The sequence below is a fragment of the Sinocyclocheilus grahami genome, unplaced genomic scaffold, assembly GCF_001515645.1.
Source record: "Sinocyclocheilus grahami isolate Dianchi unplaced genomic scaffold, SAMN03320097.WGS_v1.1 scaffold462.1, whole genome shotgun sequence".
NCBI classification, from domain to species: Eukaryota; Metazoa; Chordata; class Actinopteri; order Cypriniformes; family Cyprinidae; genus Sinocyclocheilus; species Sinocyclocheilus grahami.
The window spans coordinates 595453-602086 of NW_015505641.1; positions in this window are offsets into that span (position 1 = coordinate 595453).

Here is a 6634-nt window from a genome sequence, read left to right on the forward strand (position 1 = left end):
CGTTTCTTTGATTAAAGAATTACAGACAGAGACACAATAATTTTCCCACTGTTCTCAACCACAGTGTTGTTTTAACATTTAGGCTCTAATTTTGATGTCCTCACAAAACAGTTTGTAGCACCAAACACTATTCTTAGATGTATTAAACCGAAAGCAGGTTTTTGCAGTGGATGGTGAAGTTAAAGGGATAGTTCACCTAAAAATTTAAATTTGATGTTTATCTGCTTACCCCCAGGGCATCCAAGATGTAAGTGACTTTGTTTCTTCAGTAGAACACAAACTGAGACTTTTAAGTCAAACCGTTGCAGTCTGTCAGTCCTATAATGTCATTATTGTGGTCACGGTGTCCATGTGGAGAATATCTCCAGAGCGGAGCTGTTTATGACACGGATCAGCAGAGTTGAATGAAAATCAGGCCAGGCTACAGGCTGACCGTTCTGTCTTTGTCTGTGTGCTCTGGTCCTTGTCTTTCCCTGGCACTTGGGACTGCTTATGATAGCAGCCAATTCCACCATGGCTTCTGAGGTTTTGGGATGCTTGGCTTCAAGTGACAGGTCTACCCTTTACTTCTCCCCACTTCTGGCTTTCAGCGTCTTCTCTCGTTCTTGGATAGTAAACCAGCATCTCCTCCCAGCTATGATGACTATATTTTCATGGCTGTGTCGTCATATTTATGTTGATATTTTGGTTTTTTAACCATCCACGTTTCTTTGATTAAAGAATTACAGACAGAGACACAATAATTTTCCCACTGTTCTCAACCACAGTGTTGTTTTAACATTTAGGCTCTAATTTTGATGTCCTCACAAAACAGTTTGTAGCACCAAACACTATTCTTAGATGTATTAAACCGAAAGCAGGTTTTTGCAGTGGATGGTGAAGTTAAAGGGATAGTTCACCTAAAAATTTAAATTTGATGTTTATCTGCTTACCCCCAGGGCATCCAAGATGTAAGTGACTTTGTTTCTTCAGTAGAACACAAACTGAGACTTTTAAGTCAAACCGTTGCAGTCTGTCAGTCCTATAATGTCAGTGGATGGGAATCACGGCTTTGAGAGTCATAAAACATACACAAACAAAACCAAATTAAACCCTGCGGCTCGTGATGATACATTGATGTGAAAAGACACAAAACGATCGGTCTGTGCAAGAAACTGAACAGTATTTATATCGTTTTTTACCTCTGATTTTCACCTCAATGACTGAACTTTCCTGAGCGCATTCTCATTTTATTCTTCAGCCTGCGAGTGAGCTGTCTTCTTCTTCTTCTTGCTTTACGGCGGATCGCAGACTTATAAGTGCATTACCGCCACCTATCTCTCAAATGGGCCATTTACACTCTATCTACAATCTCAATTGGGAGTGTCAAGCCAGACGCCTCACGCGCAAGCTGAAGAAGAAAACGCGAAAGCGCTCAGGACAGTTCAGACATTGCGGTGAATCAGAGGTAAAAAACGATATAAATACTGTTCAGGTTCTTGCACAGACAGATCGTTTCGTGTCTTTTCACATCAATGTATCATCACAAGCTGCAGGGTTTAATTTGGGTTTGTTTGTGTATGTTTTATGACTCTCAAAGCCGTGATTCCCATCCACTGACATCCCATCCTGGCGACTGGCGTCAATACATAGAAAAGATGGTATCAATTGTACCTTACCAATTCGAGCCGGAGTCTGATGATGAAATGGTTGGACTGGCTGATCTACAAGAGACTGATTCGCAAGCACGATTGGAGCAGGATGTTTCTCAGTGGTAAGTGTCAAGTGTTAACAAATTTGTGGTAATTATAAGATGTGATAAAACAAATTTACTCTCACAGCGTAGGATACAGCGTCTTCTCGACATGATGTTAACCACACGGAAATTTGACTGTTTGTGGGCGGGCAAGTTGGCGACGTAGAACGTGGGCAGACATTATGCAAATGTGTTACTTCATGACATAGAGCCATACCAGAATAAGATTCGAATTCCTGACGACTCGTTTAGGCGATTGCGACCCGACTCTTTTTTTGATAGACAATAACTTTATTTATCGTGCACTTTCAGCTTCACAAATTTGCAGATAGTTTATGTTCACATACAGCTACATGACACACTGCATGAAAGGTAATAGTCGAAAAGGCATAATAGGGGCACTTTAAGAAAAGTGTACTTCTATTTAACTTTTGGATATCTACATGAAATTAATCCTAATAAATAATGTCACTGACTTGCCAAAAGTGGTGGGTGAAATCAAATTATCCTTTCAGAAGAAACTCACAGGTCCTGCCAATAATTACAGTAACATCCGAAAAAGAAGAAACCTGGTTTTACAGGTTTCACAGAAGCAAGACTTCAGGTCAGTAAGTGCGACGGCATGCTGAAAGACCGGGTTTGTGCTAATGCGGACTGTGTGGTTTGTCGTTTATTCAATCTGTTTTCCGATGACAGCAAAGACAGGACTGAAGCAGCATGGAAAAGCCCAGGGAAGAGCACAGAGAAAAGGGGTGTGAAAGGCAGCCAGCTGGAAATAAGTAGAGCTCCCAAAGTTCTCGGAGAATGTTGAACGGATTTTCAACACTTGTCAGCAGCCCCATATAACCATGAAGAAAGAGGCATCGATCTACTTGAATGAAACCTGCGGTTCATTCTTAGCAAAACACTAAATAAACTGTTATAATAAAAGGAGACAAACTTTTTATTTCACTGTTGTATTTAAAAGTGATGACAGGTATAGTGATACTGGATGATAGAATGTGTCTGGTAGATGCTGTAGATTATTGTTACAGCAAAAAAGTTATATTTATTCATGACAGGCTTGAATTGCCCTAGAAATTGGTATCCAATGGGTCAAGGTTTCGCAATTTAGCATGGTCAAGTTAGCCCCTGCTGGTAGATGCTGTAACTACACCATTTGGATTAAACACACTTCTTTCTCCATACAGGAGAGTGCTGTAGGAATGATGTAGTTTTGTAGGCCAAAACGTGGAAAGGATTTCGCATTTTAGCACTTTCAGTTCCATCATCTTGAATTGAGTGGGTTTTTGAATGGGTTTTCTGGATAAATGCCTAAAATGAGTGTTAGGGGTAAATGCATTACAAGTAACTCTAGTTATGTAATCAGATTACTTTTTTCAAGTAACTAGTAAATAAATGCATTACTTGTAAATGTACAACAAAATATCAGTAACTTAAGTTACTTTGTTTGCTTATTCACTGACACCTGTCCCCATGTTGAGAGAGATTGGGAGTGAGATTCCTGCAGCCTGAGGCTTAATAATGACATTTTTGCTGTGAAAACTTTACAGTTTACAGAATGCATCACTAACACCCCCTTGTGAGCTTTTACTTGTCTTGAAAAAGGTGGTTGCTAACAAGTGTTTAAATGGGACTACAGAGGTTGTCGGGGATGTTAAACATCACTGAACAGGTAACTCAAATACTTACTAGTTCCTTTCACAGCCTTACCGTGTTTATAAATCACACTCTTGCAAACTATTGTAACTAATTGTAACTTTCAGCGGAAATGCTTTTTCAATAAAGACTGAAAGATGTTTAGTTACGGTGAATGTGAAGTAATGTGGCTGTGGTGTAGTTTTTTTTAGGGCCGTCAAACGATTAGTCGCAATTAATCACATCCAAAATACCATTTTGTGCTGCTTAATATTGCATTATATTACGTATATAGAAATATACATGTATATATATTTAAAATATTTATATGTGTGTATATATATATATACACAGCCGTGGTCAGAATTGTTGGTACCCTTGGTAAATATGATCTAAAAAGGCTGTGAAAATAAATCTGCATTGTCAATCCTATTGATCATTTATTTAAAAAATGTACAAAAATCTAACCTTTCATTGAAGAATAAGAATTTAAAATGGGGGGAAATCTCATTGTGAAATAATTGTTGTTCTCTAATACACGTTGGCCACAATTAATGGTACCCTTTTATTCAATACTTTTTGCATCATCCTTTTGCCAAGAGAACAGCTTTGAGTCTTCACCTATAATGTCTGATGAGTTTGGAGAACATCTGACAAGAGATCAGAGACCATTCCTTCATCCAGAATCACTCCAGACCCTTCAGATTCGCAGCTCCATGTTGGTGTTTCTCCTCTTCAGTTCACCACACTCATTTTCTATAGGGTTCAGGTCAGGGGCCTGGAATGGCCATGGCAGAATATTCGTTTTGTGCTCAGTGACCTATTTTTGTTTTTATTATGATGTTTGTTTTGGACCATTGTCCTGTTGGAAGATCAACCACAGCCATTATACGATTTTTAGCATGGACAGTCAGTTTAATTTTTTTTATCTGTTGTTATTTTGATAGAATCCATGATGCCATGTATCTAAACAAGATGTCCAGGACCTCCGGCAGAAAAATACACCAACAACATTAAAGATACAGCAGTATATTTCATTGTACATATGGGGTCTTGAGTGTTTGCTGCTAAAATCTCATTTTTTTAGTTTTATCTGACCATAGAACACAGTCCTGATTTGAAGGGGTCATATGATGTTGCTAAAAAGAACATTCTTTTGTGTATTTGGTGTAATGACATGTGTTTATGCGGTTTAAGGTTAAAAAAACACATTATTTTCCACATACTGTACATTTTTGTTTCTCCTCTATGCTCTGCCTTTCTGAAATGCGTTGATTTTTACAAAGCTCATCGGTCTCAAAAAGCGAGATGTACTCTGATTGGCAAGCTATCCAGTGTGTTGTGATTGGCCGAATACCTCAAGCGTGTGAAGGAAATGTTACGCCCCTCACCATATTGTGATGATGAATCACACAGCGCATTCACAACATGGCGGCTGCAACAACAATACTACAGCAAGAATAAAAGTTACGCCTTATTTCTTTGCGTGAACATTTGGGCGGCGTTATGCAAATCTTCCCACATAGTGATGCAGATATGTGGGGGCGTGTTAGAACGAGCCGTTTTAGGTAGGCGTGGTTGACTCTTAACTTTTAAGAAAATTTGAGACTTTAGTCTTTGCAACTTTACAGATCTTCTTTATGCACCAAGAGCTTGTAACTCTCCAAAGAGAAAGAAAAAATTTAAATCGCATCATATGACCCCTTTAAGGTCAAGTAGTGTCTGGCAAATTAATATGCTGGAGTTTGTTTTTGGATGAGAGCATTTTCTTTTCTTGATTTTTTTCTTGAACCCCTCCCAAACATGTGGGGATGTAGGTGCTGTTTGACATTTTTTTTTAGACTTTCTGACCCCAAGACTCAACTAATCTCTGCTATTCTGCAGCTACGATCCTTGGAGAGCCTTTAGTCACTTAAACTCTCCTCCTCAACGTGCATTAGGACGATATAGACACACGTCCTCTTTCGGGAAGATCTTTAGTTGATTGGAAATTCTTAATTATTGCCCTGATGGTGGAAATGAGAATTTTCAATGCTCTAGCGCTTTCCTTAAAGCCACTTTCTAATTTGTGAAGCCCAATTATCTGTTGCTGCACGTCATATTCTTTGGTTTTACTCATTATGATGGATGATTAAGAGTATTTGGCCTTTGTTTTCCATCATATTTATATTCCTGTGAAACAGGAAGCAATTGCTGGATATTTTCATGTTCATAATCACCCTGGTGTGCTAAAAATTGTAAATATGAATGGGAATATACTTCAGAGATATTTTACATAGGCATTTTACATCATAGGTATTTCTAAGGTTACCAATATTTGTGACCATTGTGTATTAGAGAAAATTATTTATTTCACAATGTGATTCTTTTTTTAATTTATTTTTTCTTCAATTAAAGCTTAGTTTTTAAAATTATTATTATTATTTTAAATGAAAGATCAAATGGATAAACAATGCAGATTTATTTTCACAGCCTTTTTTGATCATATTTACCAAGGGTACCAACAATTCTGACCACGACTGTGTGTATGTATATATATATATATATAAAATTTTTCATATATACATGCATGTGTGTGTATATATACATAATAAATATATAGAGTACACACATATATTTTGCAAACACAAACTTTTATTTTGGATGCGATTATTCGCGATTAATCGTTTGACGGCCCTAGTTTGTTTATAACCTACGGTTAGCTTTTTACTTCTGCCGATTGAATTTATGCTTCAAAATTCATCAAATCTGAGTTAATTTGTAAAGATGATCACGATGAACAAAACATGTAAGAACTATAAACTTCTGTCAGTTGTCAGATTATTGCTATCTTCTGCAATAATCTGAAAGCTAATGGAAAAATCCTGTTGGGTTTCTGTCGGGGGAATCTGGGTGATGCTAACAAAAATAAAAATACACTGCAAGTACTTTATTTACAGGCATTCAGAAATAGACCTTTTGCCAGTTTGATATTTTGAAGGGCTTTTAAAAACATTAAATGAATTATTTTCATTTGAATCTGAATCAGAACTTGATTACAAACACACTCGCAACAGGTTATTAGTTCTCACTGACAAAAGATGTCACCTACTTACTGCTCTGATGAAATACTTTTTCTCGTAATTTACAGACTCAAAGTGTTATCCTGTTATGATGTCTTTCCATTATTGCATAAATGCATCACATTCACAATGCCTACGGCAACACCATAGTAACACGGTGGCAGTTTTTGCTAGCTGGGGACATGTCTTCACAGGTGAG